Here is a 13174-nt window from a genome sequence, read left to right on the forward strand (position 1 = left end):
ATATCTAATTTTTTAATACATTTGTTTTCTCACAAGTGCAATGCTTAGGGAAATAAGATCATAGATTACTGATCTTACAAACAATTCCAGATTTCCTTTTTAATAATATAAGCAAAATTTATTAGAAGGGCAAGTATGTATCTTGTATCTTATTTGTAATGTTATTGAGAATAGTTCAGTTTCTGACTTTTTTCTTTAACGTATGTAGAGGAATACTTTTAAAATCTATACAGCAAATTGAAACACTCTCTAAATTACTACATCATAATCATAGCAATAACAAAGTATTCTTCTTAGTTGCATTTTGAAAATCCAAAGTTATAATGTCTATTAACAGATGTTCTTAATTTTTACTCAAATATCAATAACTATATGGCAATCCAGAGTTGAAAAAAGTTTTATGAAGGTAAATAAATTTTTTAGAACATTTCATAAATACAGTAAATAAATGCTATCAATAGAGCTAATGAATTTTATTAAATACCATTTAAAATAAAACACAAAATAATATTTACCACAAAACACAAATTAATAAATAAAGCAGTGTTATACAGGTAAAATGGAAAATAAATAAAATGATCCTAAATTTAACTAAGAGGGAAGACATTCAAAAGGAAGTCACCTTCACATAGCTTCTTAAATATCAGTCAAAATTACCACTCAAGGAAGAACAGACTTCTGAATATTCATGTTTGATGGAAAGGAGCTTTAAAACTTGAGAGAAAACCAATTTCTCCATAGAATTTTTTTTTCACTTTGAGCAACCAGTGAAGAAAAGGTATATTAATGCCTACCATAAATTTTCATTTAAAATGTCTTCTGTCAGGTCCTTAGCTGTTCAAAGAGTTGATTGACATAAGGAGAGATATGAAAAATGAAACAAACTTTTCTCATGTTTTGACTAAAAGAGTTCAGAAACCTAAAACCTATAAATCTTATTTTCATTATATATCTCCTTAATTCTGAGAAGTTGTAATTTAAGATCACATTAAAATAGCAGCATTTAGAGCAAGGCTCATGCCTTTTATATTGTATAGGGGACAGAGTTTATTCTGGATTCTCAGAAAATAAATGATGATAAAACATCTCCTCTTACCAAATTGCAAATAATTTCAGAGGACTCAGCCAAATTGAAAACTCCCTGAGAGTACAAATTTTTGCCTTCTATTTCTTTTCTATTCCTTACAGCATCTCTAGAATTCTGCTGATAGAACAAGTGCTTACTAGGTGAGAAGAAAGGAAGACAGGAAGGAGTGAAGGAAAGGAAGAAAATACAAGAAGGGGAGATGAGGAAAGGAAAGAAGAGAGAAGGAAAAGGAGGAGATATCTGAACGAGTCAACTAGGTCTTTTTTATTCCCCACATGGAATTTACTGAAAATTTTACATCTGACATTCAACTGACATTCATCTGAAACTGGCATTCCTGGATTATTTTAATGACTCACTTAGAAATATCAAATATAGATATTTCTGTCAATGACAGTGACTTGTCTTTTTAAGGACATTTTCATATAATTATTCATAGGTACTTCTCTCTGACTTTTCCTAAGAAATAGAACATGTCCATTAGAGTATATACCAAGAGTGCATTCTCTTTTTCCCTTTAAAATCTCAACATTTACACTGATAGATATTTTTTTTTGCTTTTTTTTTTTTGCTTATCATTTGATAAGCTCTTAAAATAATGTCATCCTAATGATGATGCCTCTTTGTATTTGTATAGTACTTTGTGACTTATAAAGCCTCCACCTATGTTTTCTCCCTTGAACCCTCATAACAACCTGTGGAGCAGGTAAGGTATTTGGTATGAACTCTCTTTCACAGATGAAAAGGTGAACTGTAGCTCAGAGGGAACTAACCAATGTCACACTGCTTGATTATTGATTTTTCCGATCCCAAAACTCTTTATTTTTCCCAAATGACAGCTATATGCTGTACTACATTGGACAACTTTTTATGGAGCCCAGTCTTTTCTTTTCACTGGAGTTTCTTATCCATTCTTATTTCTTTTAGCTTTTCTTTGTTTATTTTGTTATTTAATGTAATGGCACAGGCAGAATGGTTAAATTTGGTCCTCATGGTAACAATTTTATTGGTTGACTTGGAAACCTAGAAAATAGATATGGAAACTAAGTATCATCCACAGCTTGCATGACTTCCAGTATTTTAACGTTTCTCAACCTGGCTAATATTTAGGATTTTCCAATCAGTCTTTATTAAAAAAAAAAAAAAAAAAAAATCCAGGAAGTAGCACTTAAGAGTGAATGGCATCTGGGAAACTAGGAAATAAAGACTCCAGGCAAGAAACTGCTGACATTGCACACACACTTTGAGAATAGAATGTGGCTATGTCAAAAAGCATGCGTAACGAGACAGGATTTGCCAGCCCAACAAGCAAGTCAGAGATAAATTACACAACAAACTATTTCTACTTTTTAAAAATATTCTTGGAATTTACTTTCCCTTAATATTTATCAAACTATTTACGAAATTTAAAATCTAAAACAATTTAGTTCTCTAAGAAAAATGAAACAGGCTAGCAAAGTAATTTTAATATTTTTGAGGTTTCTTCCCAAGTACTCTAGCACAAGTAATTACATTAGGAAGACAGGAAATGTCTGGATAGACTGTTAACAGTATAGTATAAAACTATCAAAATTAAGGAATCATTTTAACATTTGCAAGCATGAGGCAAAGGTCAACTTTTCATTCTACCACACACTTAGAAATTAGGGAGAATACTTCAAAAGTCACATCAATCATATTGCAACTCAGTCACCCTGAACTCCCTATTCAGTGTTCTATCTGTGTGTGTTTGTTCCATTTCTAACATCAGATTGGTTCAGGATTACATATGGATACAGGAGCACATGACAGTGAATTCACTGATCTCTCTTAACATCCCACTGCTGTTCAGCTTAATCACCTTTTATTAGCTGAATGACTTCTGTCCAGAGCATTATTCCATAAGCTAAATATTAGCAGGTATTTGAAAAAGTTTACTTATGCCCTAGATATCTTTTTAAATAAAATGTGAATTTTTAATTGAAATAAGAGGTTTCAACTAAACAATGTAAAGCAAATCCATTTGGAGGTTGTTACAATTACAAACAAAAAGGGTCATGGATATTTTTGAGCTGGTTCATCGCAGGTTAACTCATTAGCTACAATGAGTGGGAAAGACCTATAAAGAGAGGTTAAAGTAGTTAGCATTTGGCACCGGTTGACGGTTGGTTTAATTACTGTCTTAGGAAAAGGGTGGTAACCAGCAGGTCTTCATGTACTCTGAGTAAAATATGCACACATTAGCTTTGCGCAGTGGCAGTATCGTAGCCAATGAGGTTTATCCGAGGCGCGATTATTGCTAATTGAAAACTTTTCCCAATACCCCGCCATGACGACTTGCAATATAGTCGGCATTGGCAATTTTTGACGGTCCCCACGGGGACTGGATTAAAAAAAAAAAAAAAAATATGCACACACACAAATGTCACTTAAACTACAGCACTTAAAATTTTGAATGTCATAAATAAGTTTTGACATTGGATTCTTTAACGCTTCAATAGGTCACTAAGGAGAAGTTTGGGATGGCTTTTTCTGGTTGCCATTAAAAATAAATTTTTATGTTTCTAAAAGACTTTAGTGTGACTCTACTAAAAGTAAAGCACTAGATATTCTTACAAATTAACTTTTAACTCTCTGATCTTATATGTAAAACCTATCTACATCTGAAATGTCCAATAGGGTGGCCACTAACCACATGTGACAATTTAAGTTTAAATTAATTAAAATTAAAAATTAAAAATTCCTCAATTATACCAGAAACCATGTTAAATAGCCATATGTAGCTACTGGGCATGGTACTGGGCAACCCAGATATAGACCATCCCCATCACTGATGAAAGTTCTATTGGATAATAGTGACCTAAACATACATATTGCAAATGCCTCATAGATACATTGTTAAGATATTTGTATCCTATGTTTCAAACATCTGGATGGGAAAACTATTTTTAAAAGCAAATATAATCTTTCCATAGCTATATAAAGGTATATTTTAATCATCAAGAGAATATATTTCCAACATTTAAATTAGTAACAACAAATAATCTTGTCCTAAAGCACTAGTTAGTTGGCTTTTAAAAAGTCAAACATTCCTGTATTGCATTTTTACACTTACCAGCTTCACTTTAACTTTAAAGCATTGCACTCTACAGAGTGGTACTATATTAAACAATGTTTAAGGTTAAGAAACATCTGATATACAGGTAATTTTGAGCAGTCCTCTTTTGCCAGGCCACAAAACATACCAAAACAAATGTTTGCTTATACTTATCCCTATATGATTATAGCATTTTAATTAGTCTTTATTAATAGTAACAGTTCCTTTATCAATTACCTTTTACTCGTGGAATTCCATGATTCTGAGTTGTAATAAATCTTATAGTTTATATAAAATGGTTCATAGTGATACATAATTTGTCTGAGGTCTTTTCCAGTAAAATGAAATAGGTCATGTACTTTCCAAATTAATATTTGGACTAATGAACTAATGTTCATGAAACCCTCACGATTTTCCCACAGAGTTTGTCTCCATTTTATATGTGAGAAAACTGAGGCTTAGAAAAAATACATAACTTGCCCATGAACACACTATTAGCAAGTGGTTACTAGTCAAGATTTAAGTCCAGTTACTTTGACTTCAAAACTGACATTGCTACACACTGTGCAACATTGCTTCTATTTTTTGTTTCATGAGTAAGGTGTGACCTAAGCAGCAGTAACTGACATATGTAAGCTATTCTTAAAAATTTAGTAAAAAAAATTTGCCTATTTTCCTTGATAACTCATTTAGCATCTAATAAAATCATATTTGATGGATTGATTTCTGAAACATTAGTTCATTTACAAAATTTAAGAGGAGGAAAAAAGAATATGTGTGTGATTTTTGGAGGTTTTGCTACAGCTAATGAGAGCATATCATGAATGAGGTAAAAAGAGTAGCTATAGATTTCTTTTTATAAAAAAAAAATTCTTTTTATATGTGCCTCACAGGCCGGGCGTGGGAGCTCATACCTGTAATCCGAGCACTCTGGAGAAATCTTCTTTATTGAAAATGATCCCAGGCCAGGTGTGGTGGTTCAGGCCTGTAGTCCTAGCACTCTGGGAGGCCAAGACAGGAGGATTGTTTGAGCTCAGGAGTTCGAGATCAGCCTAAGCAACAGTGAGACCCCCATCTCTACCAAAAATAGAAAAAATTAGCTGGGCCTGGTGGCACATGCCAGTAGTACCAGCTATTTGGGAGTCTGAGGCAGAAGGATTGCTTGAGCCCAGGAGTTTGAGGTCCCTGTGAGCTAGGCTAACACCACGGCAATCTAGCTGGGGCAACAAGAATGAGACTCTATCTCACAAAAAAAAAATTATGCGCCTCACACTGTCAGGTATTGAGCATCGAATAGATGTTATTGTTTTATCTACAGTTATAATTTTACACATTAAAATTCAAAGGTAATTAGTAAAACATTCATATTTCATATCTATCATGTTTAAGGCTTCTAGCTTCATAATACCATATCCTATGTTAAAGAAGATGAAAATTCTTAGACATATAAAACCAACAAAGGTGATCTGATACATTTTTTATGTGTTCAATTAGCTCCCTATCAGATCACACTAATTCCCGGGCACTGAGTTAACTAAGATATTAGCTTTTCAGCTGTATATTAGAACAACAAGGCTTTGGTCTTACAGAATGGAATTTTCTATTTAATTTTCAGCACACTGTGATATTTTAAGTGATTTGGAATGGCTGGCTTTTGAAATTCCTTTGAACTAAGGCATCTTCCTTTCTACTGGATTATTTTACAGTATTTCCATCTATGCATAAAGCAACAAAGATAAACCTATTTTTCCCAGGAGGCTTCTAAAAACCCAGAATACTTTTAAGAAGTATTTTTAATAAAAATAAATGGAAAGAAACTTAGACTGATTTTAATTTTAGAGATCATTTCTTCTGAAAATATAATCTTCAAGTCCTCTTGACCTTTGAGCTATTTTGAAATCAAGTTCTATTTGTATAGGGTTTTCCCTCAGGAGTTCAAAGCATTTTATGTGAGGGTGTTTTCCAGTGTTCAAATGCATTAAGCCTTGGATCTTAATCAGATTTCCACATGTGCAAATCTTCCATCACTGTAGCTTGTAACACAGCTATGCAACACAATTTTTTTTTTTTTTTTTTGAGACAGAGTCTCACTTTATTGCCCAGGCTAGAGTGAGTGCCATGGGGTCAGCCTAGCTCACAGCTACCTCAAACTCCTGGGCTCAAGCAATCCTCCTGCCTCAGCCTCCCAGTAGCTGGAACTACAGGCATATGCCACCATTACTGGCTAATTTTTTTTTTTTGTATATATTTTTAGTTGGTCAATTAATTCCTTTCTGTTTTTGGTAGAGATGGGGTCTCACTCAGGCTGATTTCAAACTCCTGACCTCGAGCAATCCGCCCACCTTGGCCTCCCAGAGTGCTAGGATTACAGGCATGAGCCACTGCACCCAGCCTGCAACACAAATTTTAATGATGGTTCTTTCCTATCAATAAGGATTTTGAAGGGTTGTCCAAATCAGATTATCATCTGTTTATCAATCCTCAGTAAAAAAATGAACCAGAAAACCAAAACTGTCCACTGCACCAACACATGATGTAAATAAAACTTCAGTGCAATAGATATAGTTCACTTCTACTACTTATAACACCCATAATGCCTAATATGTGCCAGGCACTGTTCTAACTACACTTTGAACTCATTTAATCCTCACAACAATCCTATGAATTGGGCATTGTTATTATCCCTATTTTAGAATTAAAAAATTAAGTACAAACAGGTTAATTGACTTTTCAGAAATCCTAAGTGGTAAAGCTGAGTGTCAAACCCTAGTAGTTCACTTCTAAAATCTGCATAAGTAACTTTTACTCTATACTGCTTCTTAAAAGGAAATATAAGCTGACATACTATTAGAACTACAGCCATACCCATGCTGTTATTATCTAACTAGTGCCAAGGGATATATCCTTTACAAGTAAAATCAACTCCAGGGCAACAGAGATCACTTTACCCACATTGAAGTTTATTCTGTGTAATAATTTGCCAAGCAATCCTTAATTAGTCATTCAACAGGCACAAATCAAGTGCTTAATACATGCCTCACTTCAGACTGTTCTAAATGATGAGGTTACAGCATCTAATAAGAAACAGACCCAGATTGCCCTCAAGGAGTTTCTATTCCTCCTTTCAATACTTCTTTGTTGATTGATGATCTATCACATCTTCTAGTATCCTGTACCCTATGCCTATGCCCTCCAATGTCTCACACCCTGTCTTTCTGGATCCTGGGTATAGACATTTCAATCTCCCACATTCCACTAACATATTTAAATTATCTTTTTAACTCCTTCAACACCATCACACAAATTCAGGTCTTTACTAATAACCCATAATTAAATTATTGTAATGGCTATGTGTTTTATTCTCCCTTCACCCAGTCTTTCTCTAAAGCACCTATTTAATTATACCACCATCCATCTCCTCCAACACAAAAACTGACTATGTAGTGACTGTACAATAAGGTTAACATTCTCTCGTGTAGTATTAAATACTATTTACAATCTGACTCTCAATCTATCAGACTAGTTTTGTCTCCTACCATTTGCTTCACATGTACTCCAGTCTAATAAAACATATCCAATTGCAGTCCCTTGCTTACTACATGATCATATTGACGTATCTCTTGGCAATGCCATTTCTCCTGGCATTTTTACTGCTTAAATTATCCCCACCTATGTCTGCACTGGGAAATCTCAGAAGGCCCAGTTCAGATGACACCTATTTTGAGAAGCCCTCACTGAGCCCACCAATTAGAAGTGCTCTCTCCATCTTCTGAATGTTAATAGCTCTTCATCTGATGTTCACCTTTACTGAGTTACCTTTGCATGTTATCTCTCCTAGACTGGCATATGGCCGATAGCAGGGGCAATTTCTTTACCCGTATGTATATAGATGTGTATGGCATAGTGCTCTGCACTTAGAGTATTTATTAAACATTGTTTGAATAAGTAAAACTGTGACTAAAAAAAAATCTTCAGGTTGCAAGTCTCTGTATTTGTCAAGAAATGGGTGTAACATTATATTTGCTATAGTAGAAATATTATGTAAAGAATGGGTTAGAAGGGAGCAAGACTAAAGCTAAATAGTTTGGAATGATTTTATATTCATATGTTTTATTTAAGGTTAGGTTCTTTTGAAGTTTTTATTACTGTTGTGGATGCTTATATTTTTTTACAAAAACAATTAATTTGGAAGTTGGGGGTCAGGGAGAAGGTAAAGGATATGGAGGAAACTTCACTTGCTTTCTAACATGTTATCAGTAAATTCCAACTGGGAGTTCTTTTTGACATACAATTTCTAAACTCCTATCAGAAGCTTTGACAAAAGAGGCAGTAATGTAAAGGGGAAAAAAGCCTAAGAGATATGCTATCAATTCACCTTTCTCAGTACTCAAAATTCAATCTTTCAATCAAATTAAGCTATATACCTAAGCTACATCAGCTGAGTTCATCATAGAAATGCTTGCGCTCTTTGGAGCTTTAATGTTATTCTTTCAGCTTTTATCAAAGTTTGCTTTAAAAAATTCATAGCTGAGGAATGTATCTGCATTTTACAAAGAAACTTTCCATTACATTATCCCTATTTAATTTCCAACATTAGAATCTTCTTTAATGTTTTGCCCTTACTTTCTCCTTTCTGAAAACTAGAACTAAGTAACTTCTCTTGCTGTTGCTTTTTGACTAAAAGAAAGCTTAAAGAAAAATTTGATAGAGAATTAGAGCAATTGCATTAACACTATAGCTATTGCATTTGCCTCTTCCTCCTCTATAGGCATTACATTATTCCTATTTTATTAACCTAATAAGAGATATTCTTTACTATAAATTGCTTTGTATGATTTTTGTGTTTTATTTTTAAGAGTATGCTATTTGAAGAATAAATATAAAGGTGGTATTCATTCATTTATTTATTCATGCAACAAATATTATCTGTTTTAGATTCTAGACATATAACAACAAGCACAGACAAAAGTTTCTACACTCATGACACAGTTCTAGCTGTGGTAAACAGATATTAAGTAGGATAAAAGCAAAACATATAAAAAATTGAATGCAATTATGTTATGGAAAAAATACTAAAGTAGAAAAGAGAAAGAGAAGGTTTGCAGTTTTAAGTAGGAGGTGACATTTGATTAAAGACCCACAGGGAGTGAATCATTCAGCTCTTGGAAAAAAGATACCCCAGGCAGGGGATGAAGTCATTAAGTGCAAATGCCTTTGGTTTTCATGGGCCAGCTGGAGACCAGATGGTTGGAGTGGAGGGAGGAAGAAAAGTGGTTGATTGGGTGAGGGCCTTGGAGGCTATTGTAAGGACTTTGTATTTGACTCACTGAACAAGTAGAAAGATACTCACATATCTCCACTGACAGTAATTGGTGATTTTTAAATGATGCTTACTTGCAAGTAATGTATTTGTCAATAAGTACCAACAAAAATTGGTACTTTAGAGTTATGTGGTTGTCTAGTTTTATGGCACCCTTTTTCATTAATTCATTTACTCAGCAAAACTATTTTCAGCAGTTACTATGTGCCAAAAGTGGTGATATTAAACAAAAAGTAATATAAAAGAACATAATCCATAAACTCAAAGAAATATCTTTCAAGTGAGAGAGATGATTATTAGTTATTAAAATATATTTACTTTTAGGAAAGGAAAACTATGTGATATGTTTAGGTAGGGGAGTGTTAATCTTATCTGCTTTTCAGATAGGCAACATGTAGGAAAGATTTGAACAAAGCATGACTGAATGCAGGGAGATGAATTAGAAAGCTGTGAAAAGTGATGAAAATCCTGAACTAGCAGAGGGTGAAGAACTAAGTAGAAAGTCACAATCCATTTTTAGAATGGAGTATTGACAGGACTTTATGACTAAATAGGTGTGGGTAGTGTGAGAGGGGGAAGAATCAAGAATAACTCCTAGTTTTCTAACTTGAACAACTACATGGATGGTAGTTACAGTTAAGCGAGTTCAGTTTAGGACAACCTGAGATATACTGGTAAATTATGATTACCTGGTAGTTGATATCATGGAAATCCAGAAAGGGTAATAGATTTAAAAGAAAGTCAAGGACAGAACCCCAGGAATACCAACATTTAAATGGTGGACAAAGAAAGAGTTTCTCTTAAAGGGGATTGAAATGGATAAACAGAAAGGAAAATTTTCCTGGAAGCCACAGGAGGAGAGATTTTATGTCCTATCATATTGTTGACTGTGTCCACCTACAGTAGCAAACTCAACATGATTATTTAGCTGTAATGAAATTGTTTATATAACTATCTTAGAGTAAGTTATTAAATTTATAAAGATTATCTGAGATTGTTAGATAATTCTCCTGAATTCAATATATATTACATACATATTTTATTGTTGTTAATTAGCCATTCTAATAAAACCCTCCTAATATGAAAATATATTATAAAGTTATTTCCTTCAGTCCTTCCAATGTAATCCCTTCAATGTATTCTTTATATTTTAGTTTACTAAAACAAGTTACTATATCAATTAATTTTCCTAGAGAGAAACAGCAGTGCTACAAAGAGGTGAAAATATATGTTACAAAAAGATGAAAACATATGTCAGCAATTAGAAAATCCCATGCTACTGTTTAAACTCTGAACAGAATAACTTATTTATAAAAATTAGGTTGATGTTAATATGCATTCTGACATGGAAATTTAAATGGATTATAAAACTAGTGGAAGCCCAATGCTTTGAAAAACATATATGACTATATAAATAACAGCTAGTACATTTTGTGATCAGGTCTTTCATCCAAGTACTTATCAACCTAGAATTGCTTATAAAATTTCCCTATAACTTCCTGAAATGAGGAAAACTTTGAAAGGATTAACTGTTTGTCCAAAATCATTAGCCAGATCATTAGCAGAACCAGGATTTCAATACAAGATATTTTTTAAATGTCTCTAAATTTTCTCACATTTAAAGTCTTTAAAAGTAAATGTATAAAATGAAAATATCAATAGATCTTTATATATTTTGTAATGCTATAATAATAAGTATAAATTTAATAGTTAGAAATACATTACCTATAAAAGTCCAGATAACTTATAAATCTAAATTCTTTTTAGAAGATTCATAATAGATATTAAGTTTTTAGATATAATGAAGAATTAGGATCTGAAGAGTAAAAAATTCTGGGTAGAAAGAATTTAAGAGGTTGCTGTATCAGCAGATATGTTGTTCTTTATTTTTACAGATTTTCTACCTGTTATTTGCCCTACCATAACACATGAACAAATGCCTCACACTGAGGTTATTATGAAACCATAAGCTATGCTATTACCATACTTAACATTATAACCAAAATCACAACTTCACAAATTGTAACTAGAGGAAAATTATAGGTTATACCAAGTGTAGCAGATGTATAGAAGAAGTGTAACAGCTGTTAGAAATTCTAGATATTATACCTTATGAAATTATATTTCCAGTTAACATAATGCTAAAACAGGTTATTCATTCTAAGAAGTTTTTCTGGAGACAACCATTTCCCTGTGCAGTGGATAAAGCCTACTATTATAAAAGCCTACTTTTACAAGTACATTTGAATGTTCAGAACTTCAGTAAAGTATATGGTGTCAATAAATCTAAGTATATAATAACTAAAAAATTATGTTCCTAATTACCTAAAGATGAACCATAATATATATTAGGAGACTTTGATACATGATATCTGTTATGTTTAAAAAAATAATTATTAGATAACTAGCTTACATCATAGAGAAACAACATCTAGAGGTTAGAAATGAAAATTAGTAAAGGGACCAAAAAATTAAAAATCATGTCAGAATACTAGTAACCACATAAACAGGTGAGTAAGTCAGGATAAAGAATCCATCCCAAAAATGTACCTGCAAAATCCAAACAAGCAAGTAGAAGTTGGTCCACTGCTTCAGAAATCACCACTTTTTTGTTTAAAAGATCATTATCGATTGCTCTAACATATACTAATTTACCCAGGACTACTGCAGATTTATCTGAATACCTATGGTTCTCCATTAGAATATCTATCTATGTCTTAGAACCTTTCAAGACAGCCAACCCACAACTCTGTCATAAAGCATATTAGCTACCCAGGGGTTGCCAGTTCCTCAGAAATGTCAACCCCCCTCCATGTGCTGGTCAAGCAGAGGGTTGATGACACCTTACACCCATCATTTTTTAAAGTAGTTTAATGAGTTCTGTAACCATTCTAACAGTGTTTATTATAACAGCATTATTCAGCCCTACCTTATGCCAAAAATGTGAATGTTAAATGAAGAGAAACAAGCTTTAACAGTGCCCTTTAATATTATAAGGACACAGATGTTCTCTGTGAACTTGACATTTTCTTGGTCTACATCTGGTTCTAAGGATTCCAGATAAGATGTTTTAATGCATTAAAGTCCTCAGGCATTTCCTCACAGATAAATAGCATGAAATTCTGTGATATAAAAAGAACATCATCTTTAGTAACTAGGTAAAGATTGTGCTGGTTTCCCAGTTGATAATGGGAACCATTACATAAATGTCAAACACTGTGGATGTAAAGTATCTAACTCACTATCACAAATTAGAGTTGGCAGTACCATGAAAATGAGGAGCCAGCATACTGTTTCTGTCCCTCTGTGACATTTATTATCTCTTACCCCCTCTCCCTTGGATTTTATAGATTCTTTTGAAAATATGAGATGGAATATTTACTTGGATGGATTAAAGAAATTATATGTTCATAATTTTTAAAAATATACAATGGTGACATTATTAAGATAATTGATAGTAATGCAGATTAAGATACTGAGAATCTTAAGTTGATTCAATGATAAAAGGGTTAACCAAGATGTGATGAAAAATGCATCCTGAAACATCAACATAAAATAGAAATCATTCTCTATCATATTTTTAAAATATTAATATATCACATGATGTTAAATTGCAAACACGGGTTCAACCTAGCAAACATTCATTGAACAACTATGACATACACCAAAGATAAGAAGACCTACATTGAGT

The 13174-nt window shown here is 32.9% G+C and overlaps 2 protein-coding genes and 1 non-coding gene across 4 annotated transcripts in view; 2 read left to right on the top strand and 1 right to left on the bottom strand.

Annotated features, from left to right (window-relative positions):
- Positions 1-13174, bottom strand: part of CTNNA3 (catenin alpha 3) — a 1492617-nt gene that overhangs the window by 967094 nt on the left and 512349 nt on the right. The gene's annotated exons all lie outside the window — the stretch shown is intronic.
- LRRTM3 (leucine rich repeat transmembrane neuronal 3) overlaps positions 1-13174 on the top strand; it is a 178865-nt gene that overhangs the window by 94930 nt on the left and 70761 nt on the right. The gene's annotated exons all lie outside the window — the stretch shown is intronic.
- On the top strand, positions 3309-3449 carry LOC142875733 (U4 spliceosomal RNA). The gene has a single exon (XR_012923029.1). It is a non-coding gene; the product is annotated as a U4 spliceosomal RNA (small nuclear RNA).

The sequence above is a fragment of the Microcebus murinus genome, chromosome 14 (assembly GCF_040939455.1).
Source record: "Microcebus murinus isolate Inina chromosome 14, M.murinus_Inina_mat1.0, whole genome shotgun sequence".
Taxonomy (NCBI): Eukaryota; Metazoa; Chordata; class Mammalia; order Primates; family Cheirogaleidae; genus Microcebus; species Microcebus murinus.